This window comes from Brassica oleracea, chromosome C2 (assembly GCF_000695525.1).
Source record: "Brassica oleracea var. oleracea cultivar TO1000 chromosome C2, BOL, whole genome shotgun sequence".
Lineage (NCBI taxonomy): Eukaryota > Viridiplantae > Streptophyta > Magnoliopsida > Brassicales > Brassicaceae > Brassica > Brassica oleracea.
The window spans coordinates 17334557-17350557 of NC_027749.1; the positions used below are offsets into that span (position 1 = coordinate 17334557).

Consider the following 16001-nt stretch of genomic DNA (forward strand, 5'->3'; position numbering starts at 1 on the left):
GTTACAAAAAGTTAAAAAAGACTATCCTAGAGAATTTCTCTAATGCATAAGTCACGTTCTATTGCTGGAAAAAACAAGAAAACATGGTTTTTGATTTCTATTAAGAAGTAGGTAGTTATTCCAATATCTGGTTTCCCTTAAATCTATAATGGAATATATAAAATGGATAAGTTACAAAAAATGCGTTCTTAAAATAACAACTAGATCTCGACCCGCGCGGTATTTGTTTTCATTTATTTTTATATAAATATTTTGTTTTCAATTCTAAATTGGTATATATTATAATATATAGGTGTCTATCAATTTTTAAAACATAATAAGTTTACTGTATATTTTTTCATTGAATAGATTGTTTCAAACTTTCACATGTATTTGTATCTTTTTCTATATATATAGTTTCAGATTATTATTTCATTATTAAAATCGTAACTATATATATAAAGATTAGTAAAATATTTTTATTGTCATATTCAAAGATATTGTAACATTTCACAAATTTATAAAGTTTTTTAAAAATTAAACTTTTCGCTTCATAGATTTATATTATCGAGTAAATAATTAAATATTTAGTTTTTGTTTAATTTTTAAAATAAACTATATAGTTTAATTTTTTTTTCCATTGGTTTAAGGTAGTAAAAATTAATCATTGTTAGATAATATGATTTTTGTTATTTAAAAAAAAATCTTTATAATTTTAAAAGTTAACATCGGCAAATATTTAAATATTTAGCATATAGAGGTGTAGTATTACAACATTAAATTATATATAATTAATTTATATTATTTTTAAATCCAATGGATCATCTATTGTTTAAATCCAGTTATTGATAGCCCAATAAAAAATTTTGGTAGGCCCAAAATTTAAATGATAAGATTAGATATTAAATGTAACATGACTTTATAGGAATAGGTCCATTAGGTTCCATTTTTAAAAAAAATCACACATGAATCAAGGTGGTTACTTCTATTTTAATATATAAGATTAAAAAAAATTAAACATAAAATAAGAGAGAATCTGAAAATGCTTTTGTTTGAGAACTCTTCAGGCCTTTGTGAATTTTTTTTTTTCACGTGTCATAATACCAATATCTAACCATAGTAAAAGGGAGATATGCTCAATGGAGAGCATATCCACATCAGATTAATAAATTGACCAATTGAAAGGTTTTAATCTGCCACGTCAGTGAGAGAATGGGCCACGGACATTAGCTTTGGCACTGATCATCTGGGGTTATACGGGTTCTGGACCACTTTAAAATCAGGCCCATCTATCTCTCAAACCAAATTGGCCGCAACTAGGGATCATCATCAGCTTCACCTTAGTTGTCTCCTCAGCTTCGTTCCAGTCCTGAAAATAAGGCATTGATGTAACTCTTCCTTTCCATGTAGTTAATTCAGCCTCCACCACTCTACTCATTAAACTCCTTCCTTTACTACTTCGCCCGCAAGATATATTATCGTTCTAACTCCCTTTATATAAATCTCTCCTCCGTTTCATTGCTCAAACACACATTCCACAAGCTTCATACAACCACATCAGGCGATGGAGATGAGATCGAAAAAATTCAGCTGCAGGTCTCCAGTTTCTCTGTTTTTTTGGCGACACCTCCAACGGTGGCTTCAAGACAGATAGAATCCTCACAGCCCACCATAACTTCTAAAAGGCCAATCTTCACGGCTTCTGATCTCCTCTTCATCTTCTCCCTCTTTTTCCACAGGCTGATGAACTCCAATCTGAGCACAGTTATGACATAAAGGTGTGCACCTTTACAATGCTTCTTCAGTTTTTTTTTTTTTTTTTTGCTTATTCAGTTCGTGATCGTCCAATGTTGAATATGCAGATCAACCATAAAAGAAAATTTCATTTCACATGATGTGTCATGGTTAACTAACAAAGCTGTTGAGCATATAACGGATGATGATGATGATTATGAGACAAGGTTAATTATCAGAAGAAGGAAGAAGAGCAAAGAAAGAAGTGCATAAAGAAGGTACTAAGTGATTAAACGTTTTACTCTCTGTTTATATTATAAAACTAAAATGCGACATCTGATTTTGTTGGTCCCTGTATTTTGTTGCCATCATCAGCTGGGATGGTGTGTTTACTTGGATTTGTTTCGTCTTTCAGGGTCTGAGTATTTATTTTTGAATTGATTTGACTAAGATGATACAGAGCAATGGAGTTTCCTTTAAGGATTGTCTGTGCATCTTACTTTCAATTGTTTTCCCTTTTGAAAGTTTTGTAACCTTTTTAGCGATTTGTTCTTCCGCTGGGTTTGAGAAATGGTTTGTGTAAGATGATTTAGCTCAACGTGCTTTCGTTTCTGCATCTTGATTTAATTGTTAGTTTGTTCGTGCTTTGCTGATTGGTTGATTTGTCCATAACAAGTTTCACATTTTGGCTGGACAACACTCAGAGTCTCAGATATACTTGAGAACTTGAGTCTGACAATCATGAAGCATGTCAAGGTTCTAAGGGAGATCCAGGCGAGTCAATCTTTCAGCTATATGAATATGGGTATAATCTTTTAATTTGTCATATTTGGTGGAGTAAATATTATCTTATTCCTTTCTTGGTTTGCATTGCAGAACCAACAAGATAAAGTTGAAGCAAATGTTTCCGAGGAGAGGACAGCTCTTTGAGCTAAATAGCGAAAATTGGATCAGCTTTTGTATACCAAGGTATGAAAATTATCTTTGATTCTGAGATTTCAGGATGTACATGTGCAAAAAGAAAAAAAAAATACCTTAAAAGCTTCTAAATATTTTGTTAACTGTGGATGACTGCAGGAAGACTGACCATTCATTCTGAAATGCCTGAAGAAGTTACCAAAGGTTTACAACTTTGTAATATATATTTCATCCAGCGAGAAAATGTTTTAAAAAAAAAATGCGAGACAGACATTATAACTTTCTAATCAAGAAAGTTACTCTTTGGTTGTAAATCTGACAGGATAGAGCCAGACAACCAAGAACTTTCGAATTCAAACATACCAAAAGCAGAAGAAAACAGTGTCCAAGTCCAAAAAAAAAGTCCTAGCAGGAGAATCAATGGGAAGTCAGTCCCCAGTTTACAAAATACCACCAACAATTTTCTTTGGATTTGCTATTGATCCAGGAGCTCAGTTCTATCAGGATCAGGACCTTCAAAAATCTAGGAACGTGTTTACTCACGTTCTAGGAAGCCGTAAAGGCGGAGCTGTTTTTGGCTCTTCTGAAAGCTTCTCCTGTTTCAGCACACATTGTTGTGTTCGGACCAGGGAATACGGTGGTGTTAGCATGTGGAACAAGTCATTTTCCAAGAAACTGAGGTGTGTTATAATAGCTGGAGAACTTGTTGGTGAACAAGTGCTTCAGTAGAGTCCATTCTTATGAATACTCGAGCCGAGATTGATATACCATTCAAGATTATCACTATGGAAATAATGGCTTCGAAATGGCCAAGTATTAGAGGTCATAATGATCGAAGACTAGCAATAATCACTATTTTATAAAAGAAACTGTATTTTTGCACTCTGTTATATGCCACATGAAGATAAACTGATCAGTTTGTCAGTTTAAATTTTTCCTAAAACATGGGTTGCCTACATATTAGTATTTCATGTAAACATATGACATGTCACTTAAACAATCATCTTGAAAGAAACTGAAAGGCTTGATAATCTCTTAACTCAACGTCTTTAAAACTTTTAAGTTTCCTTAATTGGTGAATCCAGAAAATTAGTTCGTCTTGCATCCTTTCCTGATTCTCATAGTGTATCAGTTTTAAAAATAGTCAACTGCAAACATTTTTGCTATTGTATAATCATGCATAGACCTGTGTATATACAAATTTTTAAGGTGATTACTTAAAAAGGTAGAAGTACATGAATGGGAAATATAGTTTCTATTAACGAAAACCGATGATATAATTTAATTTTATGGATCAGTTTATTAAAGAAAAACAGTTAATAATAATACTGATGTGAAATAAATAAATATGTAAGCAGGAATTAGAGGTGTGTACAAGTATCTTCAAATAATCAAATAATAATAAAATAAAAGAATTGAAACAAAATTAATTTAGTAAACTTTACTATGAATATATGCATCAATATAATTATCATTATGACATCCAGAGAGAAGTAACTATGTCAGAGTAAGGTTCTCTCTTTTGGAATTGTCTTTAAGTTTCTAAAAGACATAGTTCATCTAATCAAAACATACCTTCTTCATCTTTACTTCTTTTTTTTGTGTGTAACACCTCTTCATCTTTACTTCATTATTCAGTTCAAAATTACCATTAGGATTAAGCTATTAATAGATACAAGTTACTGAAATAAGTTATTATACATATATATATATATAAGACAAAGAGCCTAAACTATGAGTTTTCTGTTTTACACAGTTTATGTATCATTTTTAACTCTTCAAATTATTTTTTTGGCCTAAGTTCTTTAACTCTTTAAATTCATAATAACATCTTAATTACGATGTTACATCTTTCTTACAATAATTTACAAACTTTCTGTTTTGTGTAGTATTGCTTTAATATATTGATGCTTGATCTTACATCTAAATATCATATTGATGTATTTGTTTGTGGAGAACATATTTGTAAACTATGAAATTTTAAATCGTATGTATGCTCTCTTTGGGGAATAGCCAGGTCTCGGTTATGTGTAAAATAGATTTCTACAATAGAACTTAAGGTTTTTAGTGTTTTATGGACATTGTTATAGCTTGAAAAAAAAGAGATTTAAAAAAAGGAAAAACAAGTGAGGAGATATAAAGATACAATAATCTTATTTGGTTTCGTACACCATTTGGTTTTAAGTATAAGAGTTTGTTGTAGACGGTTGCCGGAAAAAAGCTATAGATCCTAACTTTTATGACATGAAGATTGTTTTATGGTGGACAGTAGAACAGTCATCCAACCATCATCGTAAGCAGAATTATTTCAAATATATATTCTAAGATTACATATAGATTCTGAAACATCATACGTAAGAACTTGACTTTTAGTAAGAAAATGGAAATTCAGTAATTGGAATTGGAAAAGAAAACCAGTTTTAATCAGTTGTGTAATTTGTGACAAAAAAAAAGTCAATTGTGTAATTGCGTTTAACAATTTATTTTTATGAGAACACAAACATGTAAGATAAAAGAGTATTAGGATCATAACTATAGCTTAGTTAACTCTTTATTAAACTCACAGTCTTGATCAACATCCTATATAGTCTTGATCAACATCCTATATATATTATTGGATATTAAAAAGATAGAAAATCTTGAGTTTTAGTTATTGCAAATTTGATATATAATTTAAATTTTATATAACATAGGCATAACCTGGGCGTAGCCCGGGAAACCCTCTAGTTTAATTTAAAAAAAACAAATGAAAATTGTTACAAAATTGAAATATTGATATATTTCTTAATTATTGAGAAATTTAAATAGTATCTGCCGATATTGATGCTCCAATGCTGACGTAATATTCCAACACAGAAATATGATGGATATTCCATCACAAATTTTACGATTGAGTTAAGACGACACCTCTTCATTTGGTGAGTTCAGCTGCGATCGCACTTGGTCGTCCATGTACAGCAGAAAAATCAACATGGCGTATATCCATTTTCAAACGTCATCACTAATCCATTTCAAATAACGAAGATTTTGCAACAGATTTGAAAATTGCTATTTTATGCGATATAATTGAATTATTCTGTAACAACATTTATTTTGCCGCATCATATTGTCATTTTGTATATTTTGTTTTTCATATATGATCAGTATTCTTATAGTAAAAATATATTTTCATATATAATATATCTTGTTTTTCATATATGATCAGTATTCTTATAGTAAAAATTTGACGAGGTGTTGGAAGAAATTCGCGGTTCTTTTGTATATATTTTTGGTAACTCTTTTGTGTTTTTCTTTTAAACCGCCGTAAAAACGATAAGAACAACTTTTCCAAACCTGTTGCGTTTCAAATCAACCTTTTTTTTTTTTTTTTTATGTCCGGAACATCATGGCCCAATGGTAAGGACAGACTCCTTCCTGCACCCAGCTTGCGAGTTCGAACCCTGCCGGAGGGAACTATATCACCTTGTTTTTGTAACATGCGTTTCAAATCAACCAATTAAATAAATCAAGTGTCATTTACACCAAATACTCCTCCACTAAGTTAACCAACTTAAGAACGGATGAACACACGAACAAACAAATAAAAGCATAATTTATCTATAAGAAAGAAAACCATATTATAGTATTCTATTGGAAGTCTTTTATGAACTTAAACAGAGGATTTAAACCGGATCGTTCCGGTTAGGTGACAGATAATTAAAGACGTTGAGTTGGAGAACCAAACAAGGCCATCGAGCTCGGCGTATACAATGGAATATCAGCTAGGGTTTTCCTTTGTTGACGTCTCTCCCTACTTGTGTCATCAGTACCGACACTGACCTCTTCCGTGGTTAACACAGACAACGATGATTGTTAACGTCGTTAGGGTTCCGCCTTCTAATCTCTTCGAGACCCGTGAGCCGCTGAACCAAGGCCATAAAGTTTTCAGCACGCGTGTGGATCACCTTTGGAGAGTGCGCGTAGATGACTACGGGAGCTGCACGTCCATGTCGCCGTGACTGTTTGACGACGTTGAACGAAGTCGTTTTCTTGATGGAATGGGATTCTCCTGTGAGTTTAAGCGACGGAGGACGAGAGCCGCTGAGCTCATGGCATCTTGTAGGAATCATGATGAGTACTTGAATAGTATCAAGAGAATGGGTTAAACAGAGATGGAGTAAAGATCAGGGAAGACTTTTGAAGATAAAGGGAGATATTGATTTGTGTATCCGGACAAGACATTCATTAAGCTGATTATATATAATATATGCGTGTAAGTATAATTAATTTAAAATCATATTATATTAGAGCCAACGATTCTGACCGTTGACTTTAATACCATTGCGGTTAAGGTTAGGTATATTCTCCGTTAAATTCGATTCGGTCTGTTTATTAATTTCGAGTCTATTTAGAAAATCTGGATATCTATAAATTTTTTGAATCAAAGTAAATAGCAAAATGTAATATCTGTAAAAAAAAACCTAATCAAAAATATAATTTTTTAAAAAGCTAGATATCCAATACGATCTGTATATTTATAAATATGTAACGTAAACCATTATGTTTATACATAGTTGACGAAGTAATTTTTTATTTTAAACTATTAAAAAAAATTATTTTGGATTATTGTGTATCCAATTAATTTTTATGTTGAATCAAATGTCAACATATGAGTTTTTTATTAGGCTTGTCAATACTGAATTTTTTTTTGCAATACAGTTTCGGTTAAAGATGTTAATTTGTTAGTATGGTATTATTATTTTATTTTATGATTAATAATATAAAAGATTGTTTATTAAATTTTCCGAATTGAAACAAATCACAAATATAAATATTTGTTCGAGAACAGATAAAAAGTATTCTAAAATTTTCTGATATTCGGGTCTAATTATAGTTTTGAAGTAAACGGTCGTTCTCGTTGAATAGCAACATGACATGGCTCAGGTATATATCATTGCTTATTAACAGTTTAATTTTCTAAGAAATCATAAGTATTTCTCAAAAATTTAATACTAAATCTCTTCTTCTTTAAAATTTTAGTTGCAAACTCCTTCTGTAATTTGTATCTACCTTTTAAACGTTTGTTTTAAAATTTTATGGTTGTAATGATCATTTGGTAGATCGTATCCAAAACGAATTTGTAATATAATTAATTCGATAGAGAGTTCTTTATTTTTGTTCATCTTTGAACTTTGAATATTACTGCTGTGACCATGCAAAGTTGGCTGCAGATGGTCCATTTACGCAATAAGAAATTTTATAAATGTTCAAAACTATCGGCTTCTTTTAATTAAACCCACTTACAGTCTGCTGTAACCACTAATCTATTTGTTGTTTGTGTGTTTATAATGATTATCAACGACATTGTATTGTTATGTATATTATATGCATAAACTATATTATTTGCGAAGAATAAACAAAGCAACATAGAATTTTACATACAAATACATATACAAAATAGTCCACACACTAATTATATATGTAGTAAATGATATTTATATAATGTGTACATGCGTCACAACATTAGAAAACTTGTAATCTCTAGTTGTTTATCAAAAAGTCAAAAGCCTTTTAATACAAAAAAAAATCGAATAGAAAACCAAAATAGTTGTTTCGAAATACAAAGCTGAAACATAGCACAACTTCTATAGTTAATTTAGACAAGGAGAGGCTCAGAAGGCGTCTATCTTCCTAACAAGGTCAACCCCAAACGTATTTCCAATTTATAATAAATCATTTTGTTTTTTTTTTGTGTGGAATATATCAATATTTCAGGTTTAATATCTCACAGAATTAGATTCAAACGGTGCTAATAAACGCTTTTACACAGCCACGCAAAATATGAATTTAAGAACAGAAAATGAAATAGGCACATTGATTTAATAGTTATGATTCATCAACTGTTCACCTCGTCAAAGATTTGTCATTTGTTCCTTCGTAGCAACCGTTAATTGTTGTCACTGTTCTGTTTTTTTCTTTAGCTTTAGGTTGTTTCATCTGTTGAAATAGCTTAAACCTAATCTAGGAATCTAAGTGCATGTTTATCCGGGGTCTTTAGTGAAATTCTTAGTGCGTGGATCCCCACAAAACTCTTAAAGATCGGTTACAAAAAATACTAATTAAGAACTGATTTTAGTAAGTTTCTTACACTGTTCGTAGACCCCACTGACTCGTGACGGTTCGCGATTGGTTTGTTTTTTAAGTTTTTTTTTTAGATAAAAAAAACCTAAGAAACCCATTTGAGTTTCTTATGGATAAACATGGTCTAAGAGCATTTTTAATCTTTTTTTTTATTTTTAGCTTCAAATTTGTATTTATGCAGATTGGATACAAGTCTTTTTAAATACTTTCATTAACTATTAATGATATTTCCATCTTTAGCAAATAAAAAACTGTCATTTTATTTATCTTTATTATGCATGTCACAAAATTAGTTTTGAATAATTATGCTTTTTCAAATATGTTTTTTCGTTGTAAATTTATAAATACCTCACGGATGTAAGTATTAAAAATATGATTTTAAAAGGTAATTTTTTGCCGTCTTTGTTATATTCCAACATATACTCTATTTGAAAAATTCACAATGTAATAATTTCAACTGCTGTACACAATTATTTTAGGTTGAAAATTACATATGAGTTCTATTCTTCTCCCTTTTAATTGGTTTAGAAAGAAAATGGGCGGCTGTTCAAAAAAAAGAAAGAGAAAGTGGGCTCATGTTTAAAATAATAGGCGTAAGAACTAAGCCCAAACATTACGTAGAATAGAAGCCCAAAGTAAAAAGATCAACAAGTCCTAGAGCACAACTTGAACATGATAATATTATAAAATGGTAAGTGAAAGAAAAGCTGAGGCATCGGGATTATAAGATCATGCGCAAAGGCACCGCACGCGCACTTTCGCATACACATTTGGATGCAAGTGTGCTACTACTGTTTAGGGCCTGTCATATTTAACGGAGGCAAACTTTTGTGCTTCGGGAAAGAAAATCAAATTAATTTGATAATGTATGAAACTATATGGCCTTCTTTCTTACATTTCTTGGATCTCCCGCATCTCTTACAGTAATACTGTTCTATGTTCCTTTGTTTTGTCTGTTCGTTGTCCCTCGCAATATATTTAATTGTTCGTATCAACTATTAAGTAAGTGGTCTCTATTTACTTGTGAATTATAGTGTAGTACTTAGAAGATTAACTTATTTCTAAACATTTATTAGTTGCTTCAAGCGACAGCATTCCCCCTCTCGTCAATAGGAACATATGATCACGCATGCCATTTTCTCGTTCACGAATCACGACATACAAATGTACTACTTCACCTGTCTTCGTGACATAATTCCAATATATGTGCGGATGTTTGGTTGAACATTGGCATACTCGCTTGGTGTTTTTAAATTCACCAGTCTCTTTGTAGAAAGTAATCATGTAAATTATAACTAATTATTAACAATTTCATATCATCAGATAAATGGAAATATACTGTATCTAACAAGCTATTGAGAAGTTAGAAAAACATTTAGGGTACTTGCATTAGTGATATTTAACCATAACTTTTAACCAAAAAAAGAAAAAAATCAATGAAGGAGAGCATCTATATATAATAGCAAACCCCAAATTTTGTTTTTTATGATGTCAGTATTTTTTTATAGGAAAATAAAATAAAGGTCTAATGATTCAGATTGGCTTGGTTTTTAATCCAAAGATTATTTTCTTGCTAGGTGATGTCATCTTTTTTAAAATAGAATTTAATCCAATGGTTGAGATTAGTACATGTTTTAATCCAAGAGTTGAGATTAGACTTACCATTTGTACTGAAGAAGTCGAAGACGACGCTACCAAAGCGTTGTGTCGGTGGCGCAGCATTGCGTCTGTTAAAGGAGTCGTGACCCATGGTTCGCATCTCTTCCTCTGTTTATATTTGATAACGAGTTTGCTATTCCATTTTTTTTCATCTGTTTCCTTATTCCTCATTCAATTGTTTTTATCCTTTTTATCCTGATTCTTGATCATTGCAGTTGCCATTAACATTCTCGAACATTGGAGCTTGCCATTAACATTCTCGATCATTGGAGCTTCGTTTATGAAGGTAAATCTTCTGAAACTTTCCATCTTTCTTGTGTGTTTAAAGTTAATCACCTTCCCGAATGAATTTTGTGTTATTGAGAACCATTATTGTGTTTGATTAATTGAGAACGATTACTTTATTTGATTAATTGAGAACAATTACTCTTTAATCATCGTATCTGTCTATTTTCGGATTGAATTTTATTTTTCTGTTTTCGTTTCTTTGTCTCTATTTGTATCTGTCTTTCACAATTTCATTGGTTTGGACTTTGGAGTTTCTGTATATATATCTCTGCATTTTTCTCTGGTTTAATCAAACGGTTGATTCCAACATATGAGGTGAAGGGGCTGTTTGTTTCTCCACGTGGATGAGCCATCTGGATGAAGATGAAAGTTTTTTTTGTTTAGACACTAACAGCGCAATTCACTCAGATGAATCATCCGGATGACTTTCGGAAATTTAGGCTTAATTTTAAAGTCCATCCAGCTAAACCAATTTAGATCATTTGAATGGAGATGGTTCACTCAAAATAGTATAATGTCTATTATGCCCTTAATGTAATTCACAAATTACAAATCTAAACATAATATCATTTTGTCACACACGAAAGCTGACAAAACCACAAAAATATGTTTTTCCGCAAAAATCTAAAACTAATTTTTCACGCCAAAACCCCAAAAACGCATTTTCCCGCAAAAACCGCAAAACATGTTTTCATGTCAAAATCACAAAAACATGTACATGTTTTCACGCCGAAACCCCAAAACGCAATTTTCCGCCAAAACACAAAAACATGTTTTCCCGCCAAAATCGCAAAAATGTGTTTTCCCGTCAAAATTGCAAAATCTCGTTTTTCCCGCCAAAATCAAAAACGCGTTTTCACGCCAAAACTGATACGCCCTAAATCGGGAATGATCACTTTAGCTGGGTGTTGGATAGATCCGAGAAGGCAAATGACACTTCTGGAACTGAAATATATTGAAAGGATCGTCAAGAGATGCGGAATGGCTCTTGATATACCCACGATCTAAGGCTAACCACCTAAGAAAGAATGAATGTGGTGGCTATCCACCAAACAACACACAAAGATGAATTGGTTGACCACCAAATCAACAAGCCGGTTCACACCAATGAACTAGCTAAAGAACTCTCTCTCTCTCACTCGGAGAAGTAACAAAAATAAACTCAAAAACATAGACCGATCTTATTCATAAATGAGTTTACATATTTATACTAGATGTGGTCAAAGAAAATCACACATTTAGGAAATGAGAAATTTGACTAGAAAATAATAAATGAGTCAAAGTTGCTGAGTTTGAGGTGGACTGGTCAAGGAAACCCTTTGACTACTGTCCAGGTTCATTCTGGTCGTTTTGGTCCATGGTGGTAAGGATCAAGACGTGGGCTTGACGATCCGTACGGCCCAAATTCATGAGAACTGAAGATCACCGGTTTTGTAAATTGCATAACTCTTTCATATGAACTCCATTTAATATGATTCTTGTTCGAGGAGTTCCATAATTGAGTTGAAAACATTCTCCAAGTGATTTCATGCGTAGAAGCCTCGACGTTTGGAAGATATGAGTAAAACAATGAACATATCTCTTTACTGCTTCCATGCTGGTTGGCTCCAATGGACTGATCCACGAACCGGGACACATCATTCCCTTCCTCTTCAAAAAGATTTGAAACATTAAAAGGAAAAGGATTATAAACAAAGAACCATAATCAACACAATGCTCACCTTGAGTTCGGTCTGTTTTTTGATTGGAAGATGATTCTTCTTGGTTGGCTTGATGACCACGAATTTGTTCTTCATTTAGGCCCTCCATTGGCTCATATGTGAAGTCATCAAAAATTGGCAATGGGTCTTCCTTTTCAGGCTCGGTTTCAACGTTCTCATTCTCCAAAGTCACCAACGGTCTTTGCTTTTGACACTTGTTAGCATAATGACCGATCCTATGACATTTAAAGCACATGGTAGAATGAGCTTTGCTTGTGGATTTGACAGCTTTGCTTTTATCAGAAGACAACACATTAGTTTTCAAATCATAATTTGAAAGAGAAGAAAAATTACTTTGTTGTTTTGGTGAAGGAGAAGTGTTGGTGTTTCCCTTCTTTTTGAGTTGCCGGATAGCATGAATTGCCTTATGCAACATCTTCTCCAAGCTGATATAAGTCTGAAGCTCATTCTGATCAAACACATCACGGTTGCTTCTCTTGGCTTTGGTGAAGGGACGATCACCACTTATGACCCACTTCTCATCATCATCGAACTTGTTTTGTCTCTTTCTTTAGTTTCTTTGTTTCTGCACAAAATCAGACCCATTAAAAGCAAACTGTTTCTTATTTCCAGAAATCATTTGCTCTTTTTCTAACACGATTTTAAAAGGAAAGTAAACTACTTGTTGTGGTTTAGATTTCTTGAGAAGTCCAAACATCCTAGAAACACTTAACAAAAGAGTTAGCAAATAAAAATCTTCACACTCGTAAAGTGTTTAGCTCACGATTTTTAGGTGATCACTCAGAGTTCTTTCCACTGGTTCAAAAGATGATAGGCAGTCAAAATTCAACAATCAAAACCCAAAACAAACTTTTGTGGCAAAAAGAAAAGAGAAAAAATGATGAAGAGATTTTTGATATGGATCCGCCCTAACTGTCCTAAGGCTGGGTTTCTCTTCAGCTAGTAGAGTTTCTCTTCAGCTAGTAGGGTTTCTCTTCCACCACTCCCCCCAGATTTCTCTTCAGAAGTGATTCAAGCCAAAACTTTTTTTTGTCGATGTTTTTTTATTTTTATAATAGGCGATCACAAGGGAGTAAAGAAACAGTCCGGATCCAAGCTATAAGAAAAGAAAAACGTGGAGAGATGAGAAGATAAAAGATGAAAGAAAACAAACCAGCCAAAGTGGCTCTGATATCACTTGATATGCCCTAAATCGGGAAGGATAACTTTAGCTGGGTGTTGGATATGATCCGAGAAGACAAATGACACTTCTGGAACTGAAATGGATTGAAAGGATCGCCAAGAGATGCGGAATGGCTCTTGATATACCCACGATCTAAGGTTAACCACCTAAGAAAGAATCAATGTGTTGCCTAACCACCAAACAACACACAAAGATGAATTGGTAGACCACCAAATCAACAAACTAGTTCACACAAATGAACTAGCTAAAGAACTCTCTCTCTCTCACTCAGAGAAGTAACAAAAATAAACTCAAAAACGTAGACTGATCTTATTCATAAATGAGTTTACATATTTATACTAGATATGGTCAAAGAAAGACATAATTATTTGTGGGAATCACACATCTAGGAAATGAGAATTTTGATTAGAAAATAATAAATGAGTCAAAGTTGCTGAGTTTGAGGTGGACTGGTCAAGGAGACCCTTCGACTACTGTCCAGGTTCATTCTGGTCGTTCTGGTCCATGGGGGTAAGGATCAAGACGTGGGCTTGACGATCCGTACGGCCCAAATTCGCGAGAACTGAAGATCACCGATTTTGTAAATTGCATAACTCTTTCATCTGAACTCCTGAACTCCATTTGATATGATTCTTGTTCGAGGAGTTCCGTAATTGAGTTGAGAACATTCTCCAAGTGATTTCATGCGTAGAAGCCCCGAGGTTTGGAAGATATGAGTCAAACAATGAACATATATCTTTACAGCTTCCATGCTAGTTGGCTCCAATGGACTGATCCACGAACCGGGACACATCAGAAACCCCAAAAACGTGTTTTTCCGCAAAAATGCGTTTTCCCGCCAAAATTGCAAAATCTCGTTTTTCCGCCAAAACCAAAAATTTCATTTTCCCGCCAAAACGCGCTTTCCACCAAAACCACAAAAAACGCGTGTTCCCGCCAAAATCGTAAAATCTTGTTTTCCCGCCAAAATCGAAAAATCTCATTTTCCCGCCAAAACCGAAAATCTCGTTTACCGCAAAAACCGCAAAAACGTGTTTTGCTGCGAAAACCGCAAAAACGTATTTTCCCGCCAAAACCGCAAAAACGCGCTTTCCCGCCAAAAAAAAAAAATCCGCCAAAACCGAAAAATGCGTTTTCCCACTAAAACAAAAAAAATCTTGTGTTTCCGCCAAAACCAAAAAAAAACTCGTTAATTTTGAAATAATTATAATATAAATATATTAGACTAAATAATTAAATATAATATAGTTAAAATTAATATCAAATATATTATTAAATCAACATAATGGTAATTTGTTTACTAAACTCATTTGGATGGAAATGAAAATAAAGAAAAAAACATAAGATTTATTTAGATGATTCATCTAGATGAACTATCTGGATGGACTAACAAACAGTCACAAAAATCTGAATGGATCATCTGAATAGATCATACAAATAAATCATCTGGATGGAGATGACAAATGGTGAAACAAACAAATCCGAAGTTGAACGGTTAAACAAATCACCCATGCGATAGGGGTTTCTCTTTGTCACCCTTTCACTATTTTGACGATACTATTACGTGCGGTGACTGTGGTCATGTCCATCAGCGAGATTCCAACTTCAAGATTGAGGCTGATAGTGTCTGTTTCATCTGGTCTGTACCGAGGCTGGTTGTCATGATTGCTGCTAGACTTCGAAGTGGGGAGTTCGTGATTGTGGTTGCCTTCGTATGTTGTTATTATAGCTTTTGGATCATGTGATGCTTCTCCACGTGTTTTCTCACTGGGCATCCACTTGTACGTAGTAGCTCCTACAAAAACCCAAAGGAACATTACGAAGCATAATATTTTCCATATCCAAACCCAGTTCCAAAGGGAATCAAGATTTTATGCAAAAACCAAACAACTAGCCTTTGAAGACAAAGACTAAACTGCTCTAGCTATCATCTTGAACTACAAGTTTTTCTTGTGTATGTTCACTTGAGAAGAAAGTGGTTTGTGGTTATACGAAATTGGAATTTGGGTATCCCCTTGGTAATATGTGGCGTAAGTATGGGCAGAAAGTCGTAAGCTTTTTTGATCATAGGCTCAGAGTTTCAAAAACAACCCTAGGCTCCCGAATAGGTTTCACAACTGGAGTTATTTCCGTGGTCAAGTCCAACCTCCTGCATCAAGTTAGAAGAAAGTTTTGATCATGTCAAATCACTGTTTCAAAGCAAGCATCATCGTCATGGTCATCTTTATTCTTATTTGACACTGCAACTTGACCACCACCGTCAGTTGTACGAGGTCGTTAAGGTTTACCAGTTTGTTCAATGGCCTGTGACAAATTGTAGACGATCTCTTCTCTGTATGCAGGAGAAAGAGTAGAATAAACAGATGTAATTACAGGTTTTGTCAAGGAGAGTTCATGCA

At 33.3% G+C, this 16001-nt stretch overlaps 1 pseudogene; it reads left to right on the top strand.

Annotated features, from left to right (window-relative positions):
• Nucleotides 1-2780: 2780 nt before the first annotated feature.
• LOC106326680 lies at nucleotides 2781-3460 on the top strand (annotated as a pseudogene).
• Nucleotides 3461-16001: the final 12541 nt, after the last annotated feature.